Genomic DNA, 15,580 nt, shown 5'->3' with positions numbered 1-15,580 from the left:
AACATTTTAGACAGAGGTATCCATCAAAAAAATTAAATAGCAGAAATCAGTAAACATTGCACATAACTCTGAAGCAGAATTAGGGGGTGAGGTGCAGCAGATAAGGTTGTTCTCCGTACTTAAAAAAACAAACAAACAAAAACCAACAAGTATTACTTTGACTAAAAACACAAACTTAAAATGTTTAAATAGATAGTAAACAAAAGTAGCAAAATTTAGTTAAATGTAAATGGTTGATAACTTGGTTGCAAGTATTAATATAACTTTTTAGGAGAGTCTTCAAATAGAAAAGGCATTTGATAGAGAATATTCTGAACTAAAAAGATTTTAACAAAACTAAGAGAAGGAAAGAAAAAAATACAGAAAAACATCTTGTTTGGGTACGATGTTACACATACTATTTAATACTGGTGAATATTAATTTAAATCAGTTAAAATTTTAAGGGTATCCTCCAGAAAAATGAGCTGTTGAACTGCCAAATCACTAGAGCACTGGTTCTCTGCCTTACAGAATCTGATGAAATCTATTGAACTTCCACCAGAAAACCACGCACATAATAAAATTTTGCATTTGCCTTTAATGGAACTGATGAATAATAGATCCTCTCTTAAAATTTATTGACCCTCCTTATACCCCTCGATCTATAATTCTTTGCTCTCCTGTACTGAATTTCCAAAAGGAACCATTTATACTCACACTGTCTCTTCCCTCTCTTCCCAATTTCATTTGAGGCCACTCAAACAAGCCTTTTCCCCTCCACTCTGTGGAAACCATTTAGTGAAGCTCAACAGCTTCCACATCACCAAATGGCAAATGTTCAGTCTTCTTACACAGCATCTCAGCAATATTTAACAAGTTGATCATTCCTTTCCTGAAACCTTGTCTTCACTTGGCTTCCAGGATATCACAATCCTCTGGTTTCTTCTTTGCACACACTCCCTAGGTGAACACATCTGGACCCACAATGGAGACACGATCACTTCACTGACTTGCTGAACACTCTCATATTCGTATTTGGTCCAATCTTGACTTCTCTCTTGAATTTCATACTCATATAGCCAACTGCATACTCAAATTACTACCTGTATGTCTAATAGGCATCACCAATTCAGTATGTCCAGAAATCTTGGTTGCCACCCTCATCACCATCACCATGCCTTGTTAGGATATATAATTAAAATATTAGCATGTAAGATCTAGGTAATTTTTGTTTCTGCATTCAAATTCTTAACCATAAATACATACTACTTTATAATCAGAAAAATGTTGGAATAAATAACTATAAACAAACAAAAAATGTGCCTTGGTTAAAAAGATAGTTCACAATTATCTTGATTGTCATGAAATCTCCCAAAGATTGCCAATTACATTTTCCTCCCTTAGAGTAGATATTTCCTACAGTCATCAGCAGATAATTGGTTTGTCACTACATGATAAGTTGATGGGCTCTAAAACTTAGCAGATTCTTCACAATAAATTACTAAAGAATAAATTAAATTTTATAGAAACCTAAAATAAAAAGAAGACTTGGTGTTTAAAAAAAATGAGAGAACCCTGCTATAGGAAAATGAGGAAGAAAGACCCATCAAGTCAAGTCTAGCCATGTGAACAAGGGCAAATGTGCATGTGTGAAACTGAATAGATAGCCTAAGTAGGTAGCTCCCACCCTATCTGTCTCACGAAGCCCTCTGAAAAATATGAAGTGTTAAACACACAGAATTATTAAGGACAACAGGAAATCAAGTTTTAGGTTATTTTAAGGCTACCAGCAGCTGTGGATAATCAGATTAACGCTCTACTGATATCATCAACCGTGTGATCTTCTATAAATTACCTGGCTTAACACTTCCTATAATAAAAATTCAGTTAAGCTTAATAAGGATCTCAAGATAAAATGAAAATATTAAAATTGCACAAGTCTGCCCAAAATAACGGCTAATTTCACAGACCTAAAGAATTTCCAATTAAAAAAGCACATTCATCCAGGATGACCCGCTTCTGTTACAGATAAGGAAACTAAAGGCTTGAGAAGGGCAATAATTTAAAGACTGAAAAAGTCTCTGCTCCCAGGTCCAAATATTACATTTCAATTCATGTTACATGACTCAAGTGGTATGTGGGGGAAGAATAGGTAAAACTGAGGAGGGATGGAAGAACAAGGAGTTCAAGAAATACCCCAAGTATCCTGTGTGTGATGAGAAGGAACACTATTACACAAACAGATTAAATGGGCATTTGTGGAACAACAAATTTCCCCTTATTAATCAATATTTGGTGAATTTCTTTCTTTTTTTTTTTTTTTTTTTTGAGACAGAGTCTCACTCTGTCACCCAGGCTGGAGTGCAGTGGCACAATCTTGGCTCACTGTAACACCTGCCTCCCAGGTTCAAGCGATTCTCATGCCTCAGCCTCCCAAGTAGCTGGGATTGCAGGCAAGCACCACCACGCCCAGATAATTTTCATATTTTTAGTAGAGACAGGGTTTCACCATGTTGGCCAGGCTGGTCTCGAACTCCTGACCTCAGGTGATCTGCCTGCCTCGCCCTCCCAAAGTGCTGGGATTACAGGCGTGAGCCACCACACTCGGGTCTGGTGAATTAATTTCTAAATAACACTCACTAGATCATATAACCAATCTCATGCATCACTGAAAGGAACCTGACACTAAACTGTGCTCAACTTAAATCATCAAGGTCTATAGTTATACATACTACATATGGACAACTAGAAGAAGAGAACACTAGGAAGTATTTCACTACAAGTTACTTTCAATACAGAGGATTAAGCATCCATGTTCTATTTTCACAATGAAATAAAGATTCTTCATATGCCATCTTTTTTAAACTGTAAAAATTATAACCATAATTCATATTCTTTAGGAGGCGAAAGCCCTAAAACAAGTTGATGGCCAAAATGACCCCCTGTAGGTTTAAGAGTTGACACACATAGTATGCATAGTAACCGAAAAGATAAAAGAAACAAAAAAGTGCTCTTCAAATTCCTAACTATACACCAACTCACAATAAAATCTGAGTCAAAAGGGGGGTGAGGGTGGAAGGAGGTGCTTAAGAGTATAAAAAAGAATGTTAACAATTTTAATTAAATAAAACAGAAGTTACCGTACGGCAATCAGTATATCATATGAATCACAAATTTGAAACTGTTTTATTCAAGTAGAGATACTAAACTGAAATGTCTTATTTAAAAAAACCTAATCCATTAATCCCTAACAGCCACCGTAGGGCCACAGTCTCTCAATATACATAGCTAAAACTAAAAACATAAGTCTATTTTTTACTATTTAACTTGGGAGTCAAAATAATCATTTCTAAAATGAGGATTTCCAAGCTACAGATTTGCACCAGTGATCTCAGTAACTACTTTTCATTATATCACAACCACAAGATTCAGCCAAATAAGGAACAATTTGCAGCCTATAAATAAAGCTGAAATATAGCTCAGTTCAAATAGCATCTGAGGAACTACTGAGTAGGTAAATACTATTCCATTTATCTGAGACAAAAATTATATTGGTAGTACAAGTCTTTCTAAATTCTATCCAAAAAACTAATACCAGTTCAGAAGCCTACTCTGGCCATTTATCACAGTCTATTTGTTACTCTCAAAAAGAAACAACCATTGAGCAATTTTCATTTTGTAAATCTACAACACTCAAGTGTTTAGGATTTACATTATTTGTCTGCCTTTCACAGCACAGAAAGCACCCAGACCTGCGATTGAGAAGGAACAAGAATGAAATATAAAAGTGCTTTTACACAGTGACCATACTTGTAACAACATACACAGGTGTCGCCCTTATCTACAGGGGATACATTCCAAGAACCCCAGTGGATACCTGAAACTGCAGATAGTAACAAACCCTATATATATACTATGCTTTTTCATCAAGCACAGTAAGAGATTAACAATAATAAAATACAACAATTATAACCATATACTGTAATAAAAGTTATGTGAATGTGATGTTTGTCTCTTTCTCAAAATATCTATTGTATTTAATATTTTTGGACTTCATTTGACCACAGGTAACAAACTGCTGAAAGTAAAACAGTGGGTGGGGATCCTACTGTATTTCAAAATTGCTAAGAGAGTAGATTTAAAGGTTCTCACCACACACACACACACACACACACACACACACACACACAAAGGTAAGTGAGGTAATGGACATGTTAATTAGCTTGATTTAATCTTTCTACAATGTACACATACAGCAAAACAGAAAAGTTAGGAGTACTACAAGAATAATGTATAAACTTAAGGTGGCATTAATTTTAAAGTCTGAAAAGAATGACGAATAAGCTAACTACGGGACAGCTTTCCCTTCGAGGAGGGGAATGAGTGTGTAGAAAAGGGAAGATGTTCCTGTTTGTACTCCTGATTCAAGAATTTGCATTCTAAAGAATCCTGACCCATCTAGCCAATGAACTAACAATTCTATCTGAGCCAGGCTGGCCTCAGCACTCAGTGCAAGCCATAGAGACCACAGGTGGGTGTGCACTATGGACTGAGGGACAGAGTAGTCCTCTTAGTATACACATAATCAGAAACTACAAGATATAATTATATGTTCTCCTCTCCCTGAAAGGAATAAGACAACGGCAGGGAACTTTTGAAATGTTTAAAGCATTGAAAAAAAAATTTATTTCTTCTATATATATTTATTGGCAAAATTGGCATTTTCAATTTTTAAATAATTTTTAAATAAACCATTGATTTGATTTGATTGTAAAAGTGCTACTTGATCATAGAAGGAAATGGCATATAAGAGGAAAAAAAGTCACCTAAAATTCCAAATCCAAAGGCAAGCACATTTTCTTTTTCTCCTCCGAAGTTTGTATCTAAGTGTAGTGGTGGCAGAACTAGTAGACAAGGATGTCACTGTTAACTGCACAATACCATTCACCCCCTCACTTTCTAACCAAACCCTGACTGTGCTCACGTATCTACTCTCAACCCGAGGCCATCAACTTCCGAGGAAGTAGACCCCAGCCACAACCTAAGATGAATCACGATCCATTTATGCCGATCACAGCGGTACTATTCCCCTTGACCTTGACTCATTTAGGCACTGGCTTGTGTGCAATGCTGACCTATGAAGAGAGGAGAGAGGGACAAGGTAGCATCTACTATGAGGCTTTAGGGAAAAATTTTTCTCACTGATAGAAACAACCTAGGAAAAAAAAAAAAAAGTGTGTCTTCTTCCAGGAAACTTAAGTCATATTTTCTTGTGACACTCGAACTTGTGGCAGCCATCTTGCAACCATAAGAGGAACTTACCAAGGACAAAACAAGGACGTTGCCTGCATCTTCAACCTTTTTCCATTGACTGGATTTTTAAATACACACACACACACACACACACACACACACTCTTCCTGACCCAACTTCTCCCTACTAAAATCTATTTCTCTCTCCTCTTATTCACAGCTAAGCTTCTCAAATTGAGTTGATACAAGTTGTTTCCTCCACTAACCTATGCATTCATCACTAAACATCCCTAATGCTTTCTTGATTTCCCAAAACTTAGGCTTCTAATAGTCTGTGGTTCCACAGCACATTGTACATGTTGCTACTATAGCATGCTATGGGAATAGTTTGCCTGTCTATTAGACTGTAACTTCTGAAAAGTTCATTATTGCCAATATCTGGAAAAGTTCCTGGCTTATAAAAGCCTAAACATTTGTTTCATAACTTAAATGTAAACCAAATGCCTAACATGTAGGAATGCCACAAATATTGAAATGAATTTAGCAACCCTACTGTCCACATACACTGAAAGTTAAGTATGCGTTCATGTGAGTTGGGGGAGAACAGCAGCAGGAACAGGGAGAAAAGCGAACAAAGTGCCTTAGCCTTGAAACTTAAAAACACAGTTTTTCCTCACTCTTCAGAGATTAGAGAGCTGTTCCAAGCTAATTCAACAAAAAAGAAGAGGCTGTTTCCACACTGGCATCTGAGAAGCAGTGGTAGGATAGCTGTCTAGAATCTCAGCTCCTCTGCTATTTGTGACCACTGTTGCCAACCTGCTCAAAGAAGAAAAGGTGGCCCAGCCTTTCTGCGGTCTGGAAAAAGACAAACTAGTCCAAAGACAGGAGGCCCTCAGAGACAAAATATACTTTTTAGAAATCTAAAAAAAAATATCTATAGTTTGAATAGCACTTGTGACAGTCTTTTACCACAAAGAGACAACGAAGTAGGGAAAGTTAATCGTAATTACATGCTCATCCCCAAGCAGCATTTCCTTTGACTTCTCTGGATGACAACTGAAACTGAAGGCATGCCAGCAAAGAATCCGAGTGAGCTGGGCAAAATGCTCTCTACTTCAACAGTCTTTTGCTAATGTGAAAGAAAAAAAAAAAACAAGATTACAAAAGCCAAAAGCTTTTTTTTTTTCTTACCTCTTTTAACCTGAATTATGACTCTTACCTAGGGGAGTACCCAGAGCCAGGCTGAGATACACCTCAGAAAAACAGTTGATAAAGAGACATCAGGTACACTGGAAATTGAAGAGGCCTGGGCCAAGATCAGATAACCACTGTACATTTTTTAAAATAATATTTAAATATAAAATACACATTAATGAAATTACAACCTAATAAATTTATTCAATCTTTTATAGCCACATATGTTATAACAAAACTGTCTGATGGATGAGCAACTGCACTAATTTAGCTGACTTCTGAAAGATGCTGGCACACTTTAGAAAATGAATAAGGCATTAAGCATGTGAAGATATCAGTAAAGAGGAAGTTGGGTGGATAGGTCGCCCTATTTCTTCAATAGGACCCTCAGGAGTTCACCTCCTTAGGACAAAAACACCTCCCTAGGGTCCAGACAAATCAATAAAAAAGAAGAGATAACTGGAAAAAAGGTGTGTAGGGGGAGGGAGGGACATTTCCCTTACTATACTATTTACTCTACAGCCTTGGAGGTAGGCTATTACTAATGTCCAGGCTACAAAGGAATTGAAAACCTTTTTTAGTGTAATTCCACTTTAATGAGGGATGGGGAAGTAGAGTGCAACTGTCCACTATGACTGATCTGATCTAAAAAAATGATAAATTTAAAAAGTGAAAAAAACTTTACCTGAAAGAAACTGGGAATAATTAGGGGCCAGGCACAGTGGCTCATGCCTGTAATCTCAGCACTTTGGGAAGCCAAGGCGGGTGGATTGCTTGAGGTCAGGAGTTCGAGACCAGCCTGGCCAACATGGTGAAACCCATCTCTACTAAAACACAAAAATTAGCTGGGCATGGTGGGGGGTGCCCCATAATTCCAGCTACTACGGAGGCTAAGGCAGAAGAATTGCTTGAACCCAAGAGGCGGAGGTTGCAGTGACCTGAGATCGCGCCACTGCACTCCAGCCTGAGCGACAGAGTGATACTCCATCTCAAAAAAAAAAAAAAAAGAAAAAAAAAACTGGGAATAATTAGTTTATTACAAAAATATTAGTTTGAACGATGACTTTCCTAAGGCATTGCGAAAAGTGTTTACATTTATTTTTCAAATAACATGATCTGCACAAAATTTCAGCTGCATTAACGTAACATTTTCTAAGTTGTGCCCGTACTGAGAAGGAACCAGCTGCCAGCCAATTTCACTGCATGCCCACTGTGTTTCTACACTGGTCATTAACAACCAAGATTCTGGCTACCACTATTTCTTCTTCCTCACGTTTGCTTCAGGGCAGTTTTTTATTATCCTATGAATATTTTCTAACCTGTCCCTGATCCTACATAAAACAAAGAACCTGTTCTAGAGGAGTGATATTCAAAGTATTAGACATATAAGACATTTAACATCTAGAAAACCAAATTATATTTTGCTCAATTCAATTCTAATCCAATTATGGGTAAAAATAAGTCACAAGACAAGTTTTATGTCTATCTTAGGAGATGAACTAGAATTACTTAATTCCAGCTGCCTTCTCAATAATCACAGCAATGATAAAAACAGAAAGTAGAAAGCTAAATAATCAAAAGAATTTCAACTCAGTGCACACTTACAAGGTACCACACACGATGTTCTCTCCTTCAATCTGTTAAACATTCCCAAGTTTCAAAATCACAGAACTAGAATGAACGCATATCATACCACCCAGTTCAGCAACCAACAGTTTATTAAAGAAACACAGCCAAGGCACATTCAGAGTGCCATAGGAGATAAAACAGACACAGATTCTCACCATCAGGAAACTTACAATCTGGCTGAAAGAATGGTCAAAATAACACAACCTTTCTGAATTACTAACAGGTACAAAAAGCTATACGATAAATATGTCCACTGTATTCATATCCATTTCATGGATAATTTTTCTGTATTAGTACAGGCATATCATCTAAAGAAAACATAATACTTAGAAGAAACTAATTAGCTTACAAATTTACATTCTAAATGTTTCCAACAAACTGGATAGGGCCCAGGAATATGTACTGAGAAACTAGTTCTGTTCTGGTATTAACAAGAAGGGAGGGGTGGACAGGTTACTAAAGCTGCCAGGCCACAATGTCAACTACAACGTGGAAAAAACTAGCCAAAGAATGGCAAGTGTTTTTATTTCGTAAAAGCCAGTTTCAATTAACTGGTTAGTGACTACCTCAAGCACTCCGCTGAGACTGTTAAGATTCCTTTAAGTAAAAAGCTATGTCCTGTGTTCGTTGCCCTCAGAAGTTGGATGTATGTTTGAGATGGTGCTACTGACTTAACATAAGAGTGTTCCCCGGGTTGTTTTTCCAGTCTCACTTGTGATCAATGCTGGCAATTCAGCTCTCAACAGCTACAAAACACTACTGTGTAACTAAGTACTTCCCTGATTCTGAACAACAGATAATAACACCTAACACTTATTGATGTTTCTTATAAAGCTGGCACTGTTCTAACCACTTACCCCGTATTAACGCATATAATCCTCACAACAACCTCTCTGATATAGATTCTACTATCACCACCCCTGTTTTACAGAAGAAACAATGAGGCACTAGTTACCAGGTAGAAGAGCTTGCCCAAGGCTTTAAAGTGGGTGACACAACCAGAACCTGACCCTAAGCAGTCTGGCTCCAGAACTACTTTTTAACCATTCTGCTTACTGCTTCTTTGTCAACTGTACAGTGATCAAACCCAGACTTCAGTTATATTAGTGCACTGTGTAAGCCAGGTGCCTGGGCTTCAGGCTAGTGTAAGTCAATGTTTTAGCTGCAGTCCTGAAATGTTTACTCCCTCCAAGGGGCACGGATTCTGGCGAATTGCACTCAAATTACCCATACCTTGGCCATTGGTACATTACCTCATTTGACATATATTTTAAATCAAAACAATCTCAAAAATCATCGTTCCACCACATAAAATAAACCCTCTGTCTAGAATGCTCAGGGAATGCAGGTTTTAGGGTTAAGACAATTCTCTCATTAACAGAACATTAGTCAGAAAATTAGAAGAGAGGTGGTGATTCCTAAAACATAAGTCATGGAGAGATCAGCACTATGAAGAGAAAATCTGACAAGTGGTAATTTTAACGGGCTTTGCAACTGTTATTCTGAGCATCACCTCTCACAGTACAGGGGTGTAGAAGGCACATGGCACATGAGATTTAACTGAATGGTAAATACTAACCACCCTCACCGCCGCCACCCGCCCCCAGCACTAGTAGGAGGTTGATATTCTGAATAAATGCCACTTCCCAAGGGATTTACTGAATATGTCGTCTTATTAATCTTCATTAAGAGAACGTAAGCTTGGCAAAAAACAAACAAACAAAAAAAAACAGACTTCAAGGAGTAACAGTACAAACTAATTTTTACATATGCTATACATATTACACTCCAATGTGTAGATTATCTTCAAGTATTTCCACTGCACCCTTTTACACATCACTGCACTTCAGATCACATACATTAAACCAACCGCTGGGCTTGTCTCCAAATTCAAAATACAGGTTATCAAATGAAATTCTGTACTTTTTGTATTTCCATCCCCAGTATCAACAATGTAACAAGAAATTTACACTCAAGCTTCTAAAGTAAAATATACAGACAATAGAACTACCTATAAAATAAAACTTAAATGGAATATTAACAGTCTGAAAGAACTCTTAGGAGGAAACCGTAAGTTAAAAGAAAAAGCATTCCGGTTGTTGAAAGAATGTTACTGACAGTGGTTAACAGGCTATGTTCCCCCAGCAACAAAGGGGTGGAGGACATGCATGCGCATTATATAATATGAATACACGATTGTTAGTCTGCATCTTTAAGCTTAATGTCTTTCTTATATTAAAGTTTTTAAAAGTTTTAATATATTCTTTCCAAATGAACCTCCTTGCACCCCACCTTGGAGGCCCTAACACTTACAAAATTCATGATTTCTAATCTCCTCTAGTCCCAGACTTAAAGGAACAAAATAAATCGTTTTTCCTAATACAGAATATTTTAAATGAACTACCATTAATAGGAATCATCATTTTTTTCACCAAAGGGCCAAATTCCCAGCTCTACATTTCCCATTCCTAAACTTTGTTTGCAATGAGGACTCATATAAATATTTGGGTTGTGTGCTCCTTTTTAAAGCAAGAAGCAATGACACCAGATGTAAAGGCAGTGGTGTCATATAATCAAGACAATGAGACAGGTATTTATGGTTGGCTATTCATTAAACAGCTCTTTCGAGACTTGACCCAATGAAACCTATTAACTCCACCCATATGGTGCTTACCCTCCTCTGACTCCTGAAACTTCTTGTGTATGCATGAAAAGCCAAGGGCCATGAGAAACAGAGCAAGTCCCTTCTGTGTACTCATAACCAAATTTTTATGACGCACAAATTAAGCTCACTGCTTGAAACTTATAGACCACATAACAGAAACCACAAAAAGGAAACTAAGTCCAGTAAGAGTAGTAAATATTTTTGTTACAATATTTTTTATTGGGTTACCCCTAGCTGCAAATTTCTTCCCCAGTTTTAGCTCTCTCCAGCGCAAATTTATTCTCAGACAGCAGGTCACGAGGCTCCGTCTTTAAACCCGCCTCAGTGCTATTGGCCACTGCCTAAGAGTGCTCTTCCACTTCACCCACTGATAACCTGTATCAAAACAACCCCAGCTGGGTCCCCTTCAGCCTTCTGAAGCAACCTCTCTAGAGCGCTCTTTGGCCTTTTATAGTGGAGGCATGTGATGAGAGTATTTGCACCAGCTGTTTCTAATTACCTCTCAAGCTGCGGCGAATGACTCAGCAACCCAACTTTTTAAAGAGTCATCCTACCTTGTTAACCAACCAACATACCGAACAACAGTAAACCACTTGACAGAACCATAGGTTAAACAACAATACAAGAATCACTACGCCAAAGTCACCCTACTCCAAGCTGACTCACCGGGAGCCTTTCTTCCCTAAGCTTCTTCAAGATGTCCAAAGGCAGAAGTGGCAAGTGCCTTCAAGCCCAGCCCAGCCCTTGCACCACTACCCAAAGACCAGGAAGAAGCAAGCCGACCTCTTCCCATTTCTCTGCTTGACTATGTGAAGCGCTCAAGTGCTCTGCCACTAACACATCTGGGATTTCCACCCTTTATCCTTCTGAACTGCATTCAATGCAAACCCTCTGATGTAAAGGGTGTTCAAATACATGATCAAATTCCCATAGCATCATCCATGGGTAACAGTCCCTACCCCTACACAATTCTCCAAAAAGCAAAGCATCCTACAAAACATTCTTTGTTCCTCCAAGCATGACATTGTAGCTCGTTTTCCTCATACACGTTCTTTCACAATTACTACTACACTTTACCTGGAATCAGCACAAGTTTAACGCAGAAGCCTCACTCCATAAAAGCATTCCGCACAATTCTACTCAATGACATGAAACTGCCGTGTAAGAATGAGAAAGCAACGGCACTCGTGTTACATTACACGAGCACAAAGCTGGTGTCTCCAGAATCAACGCCCACTCTCACCATATTGTGCGAGGCTTAATTACAACGCGTGGGCAAAACTCCAACAAAGGGAGTCCTGGGATCTCCGGTCCCTAAAACCAGTCTTCGCTAAATCCAGCTCAGCACGGTGGCCTTCTCTCCCCAGCCACAAACTCGGCTTTTCTTACGCGATTCCACGCGCGACAGGCACGGGGCTGAGTAGACGCGAGGCTGGGCATGCGGTGGGAGGCGGCGGAGGACAATACGGGGCCCCAGCCGCGAGGGCGGTGCTGATGTGTCACAGCCCGGGCGGGCCGCGGGCGAGGGGCCGGGCTGGCGCCCGAGGGCAGGGAGAGGGGGTGGGGCAGGGACCCCGCGGCCCCCGGCCCCCAGCCCCCGCCCGCCCCGGGTAAAGTACTGCGCGCGCGGGTAAACAACAGCTCCGGCAGTGCAGGGGGTTGGCCGCCGACGGGACGCCCCTTCCGGCGTCGCGGCCACTTCCAGGATCCCGGCGGCCGGCGCCCCCCGCGGGCCCCACTACGTGCCCCCCGCGCCCCGCCCAGCCCAGAAAGAGCCGCCCCCGGCCCGCCCGCGCCTTCACTGGACCTGTCCGCCGGCCTCCCCTCACAGGCCCGCGGCCCTGACCGCGCCAACCCTCCCGGAGAAGGGCCGGCGGGACGGGCAAGCCACTCACCAGAGCTGAGGCGCGGCGCGGCCCGACTGACTGCAGCGAGAGCGCCCGGCGGGCGGCGAGGGCAGCGGTCAGGTGACTCACTCCTTCCGCGCGGCCAGCCGCCCCCTCCCTTCTGCGCCGCTCTGCTGCCGCCACCTCGCGGCGCCAAAACCCCGCCCGCCCGCTGAAGGCCCCGCCCCCGGCGCCGAAGCCCCGCCCTGCCGCCCTCGAAGCCTCTGTCAGCGAACGAGCGAGCGCAATAGCGCGGGCAGGGGTCGCCGCGGCCGGAAGCCCAAGCGGGGGGTTGCAGGGACGGGTCGTAAGGGGCGGGGCGGGCCTCGGGGAGGCGGCGGTGGGGTCCCCGGACCTCCGCGCGTGGCACAGCCCGCAGCCTGAACTGACTGCCACTCGAGGACCACCTCTCCTCTCCCTTCTGAGCGCGGAACGGAAAGGCCAAGGGCCTCCTCGCCTCGGGAGCTGCAGGACGCCCTAATTCAGCCGAGTCGCCGCGTGCCCGGGTGCCCGCGAACAGCAGGAGAGAGGACGGGCGCTGGCCCCACAGGGGTCGCTTTACCCCTTGAAGAGCTCCTCGCTGCCTGCCCTGGGGGTGGCGGGCGTCCAGGTTCACAGGGTACTTGAGCTTGCTGGGGTGGGGGTGTGTATGAAGTGCGTCCAGGGTTTTGTGGAGCGCGTCTAGCAGTTGCTCTACTTCTTACTGACAATGAAACAAGGGCGTCCACGACAGGTGTTCCCTTTTCGCTGTCGCTGCCAGGAAGCTTCCAGCCAGGTTCAGCGCCCAGTGGTGTCAGCCGGCCCATCTCGAGCCTTGGTTCCGCTGTCATCTTCTGGTGCTTATTCTGGTGTTTATCCAACTGTCCATTTTGAAATTATGTTCCCAAGCCATTTAACACCTCTGGAGTTCAAAGCACTGGCTCTCAGCGGAGCGGGATGCACGCGCAGCGGAGGGGACTGGGCACGCCAACCCCACGAGGGTTCCTGCGGAGATGGCACGGACCTTGAGGTCTGAAGCCAAAGGACGATTTGTGTGAGGGGATTTTATTGTTAGCTTTGGAGCCAGCAACAAGAAGACAGCCCTGGAGTTCCCGGGGCAAAAAGGATACCAAGATAATAATTCAGGTATTATGACTAACATGACTGCATTTGCACCCACAGGCTGTGGGACTTAGGGACGTTTGAGCTACATCCAAAATACATGAGAAAATCACACAAGTGAAATTGGATGAGAGTGCGAGGGGTGAAGTGATACATTATGACCTAGAATTAGGGGAGGCTTCCTGGAGCAGGTGACATTTGCACTGGGTCTTGATTGGGAAGAGTGGAACCCAGCAGTCTAGATAGATAGGGTCCAGAGGTAGAGGTACCTCGCATCCCAGGCTGCCTCAGTTCATGGTGAGAGTGCAGATATTTAGTGAAACAGGAGGAAAGGACACTTGGAAATACACCATGAAAGAAGGATTGAAGTTCTTACAGACACATGGGAGTGTCCGAGGCTTTATTCTCCTTCCACCTTGAGCCAGTGGAATTGCAGTGTCTTTTTTCTACACCTGTGCAGTTTTTTCTAGGGGAAGATCAGACCCTCCTCTTTGGGAGGAACTCTTGCTTCTTTAGATAATAGCAGTGACATTTTCTAGCCTGAAAATTATGATGTATGCCCTGATAGGTTTAATTATTTGAGAAGTTCTCACAAAGGTATACAGATGTGCTAAGAGTATCAAGTCAAGTGAGTGACTCTCAAGCTTCATTATGGGTAAGAATATTTGGTTTGCTTGTTAAAATGCAGATTCCGGCCGGGAGCAGTGGCTCATGCCTGTAATCCCAGCACTTTCGGAGGCCAAGGCGGGCGGATCACGAGGTCAGGAGATCGACATGGTGAAACCCCGTTTCTATTAAACCCCAACATGGTGAAACCCCGTTTCTACTAAAATACAAAAAATTAGCCAGGCATGATGGTGCGCGCCTGTAGTCCCAGCCGCTCGGGAGGCTGACACAGGGGAATCGCTTGAACCTGGGCGGTGGAGGTTGCAGTGAGCTGGGATCGCGCCACTGCACTCCAGCCTGGCGACAGAGCAAAACTCCGTCTCAAAAAAAAAAAAAAAAAAAAAAATGCAGATTCCTGGGTCCCACCCCCAAAAGATGCTAATTTTGTAGATCTGAGTAGGACCTAAGGATCTGCATTTTTAATACTGAAGCATGTGGTCTTCAAGCTTATGGCATGTAGTAGGGACAGGACGAAAAATGAAACTGGAGAATGAAATGAAACCGAGTCAGTATGAGAAGGGCCTCATGCACAGCACCTGGAGTTTGGACTTCATCCCGTGGTCTGCAATAAGTGAGTAGAGGTTTCTAAGTCATGTGGTTATTTTTAAAAGCTAATTCTAGTATTGAGAAGGAATGGGAGTGGAAACAGATAGTAGGTTGAATGAAGGAATGAATGCAGTAAAATGCTCAGTGAAAGATGTGGCACTTTTTGTTTTCAGTATTCTCTTGCTTTGAACCAAAACCACTTACAATGTATTTCTTTTAAAACCTGTATATCAGTGTAAATATTCACAAACAACTGTATGTTCTGACCTATGTCTTCTGGACTTCCAGAGTTAGCATTAACATTATTAGCTTCCAGGCCAACAAAACCTTGAGTAATCCTGCAATACTCGGAATCAAGAAAAGTGGCTACATCATGGTCAACTTTGAAGAACATCAGCCTCAAGATCTTTTACACTAACTCATATGTTTATTAAAATCTATTACTAAAACAGATTTTTAAAAATTATCTTGAGGTTATAATGAGACATAGTGCTTCTACCTAATTCCTATTGGGAAAAAAAAATGTTGAGATTTGGGGACCAAGAAAAAAAATTCTGATCGCTTTTTTTTTTGAGATGGTGTCTCTCTCTGTCACGCAGGCTTGGAGTGCAGTGGCATGATTTCGTCTCACTGCAACCTCTGCCTCCCGGGTTCAAGTGAT

General features: G+C 41.9%; 1 protein-coding gene across 13 annotated transcripts in view; it reads right to left on the bottom strand.

Moving 5' to 3' along the window:
- Window positions 1–15,580, bottom strand: part of BACH1 (BTB domain and CNC homolog 1) — a 283,858-nt gene that overhangs the window by 166,087 nt on the left and 102,191 nt on the right. For 3 of the 13 annotated variants that reach the window (XR_008674794.2, XR_008674793.2, XM_063702603.1), the window contains exon 1: window positions 12,616–12,747. The exons of 1 other annotated variant lie outside the window; for it this stretch is intronic. The gene's annotated coding sequence lies outside the window, so the exon portion shown is untranslated. Of the gene's footprint in view, window positions 1–6,242; window positions 6,362–11,797; window positions 12,352–12,615; window positions 12,787–15,580 lie in introns of those variants that run through there. 9 more of the 13 variants (XR_008674791.2, XM_063702604.1, XM_019017814.3 and 6 more) reach the window with 8 other exon arrangements.

Source organism: Gorilla gorilla, chromosome 22 (assembly GCF_029281585.2).
Source record: "Gorilla gorilla gorilla isolate KB3781 chromosome 22, NHGRI_mGorGor1-v2.1_pri, whole genome shotgun sequence".
NCBI classification, from domain to species: domain Eukaryota; kingdom Metazoa; phylum Chordata; class Mammalia; order Primates; family Hominidae; genus Gorilla; species Gorilla gorilla.
Note: the sequence above shows the minus strand (reverse complement) of the source record. Positions and strands in the feature narration are given on the sequence as shown.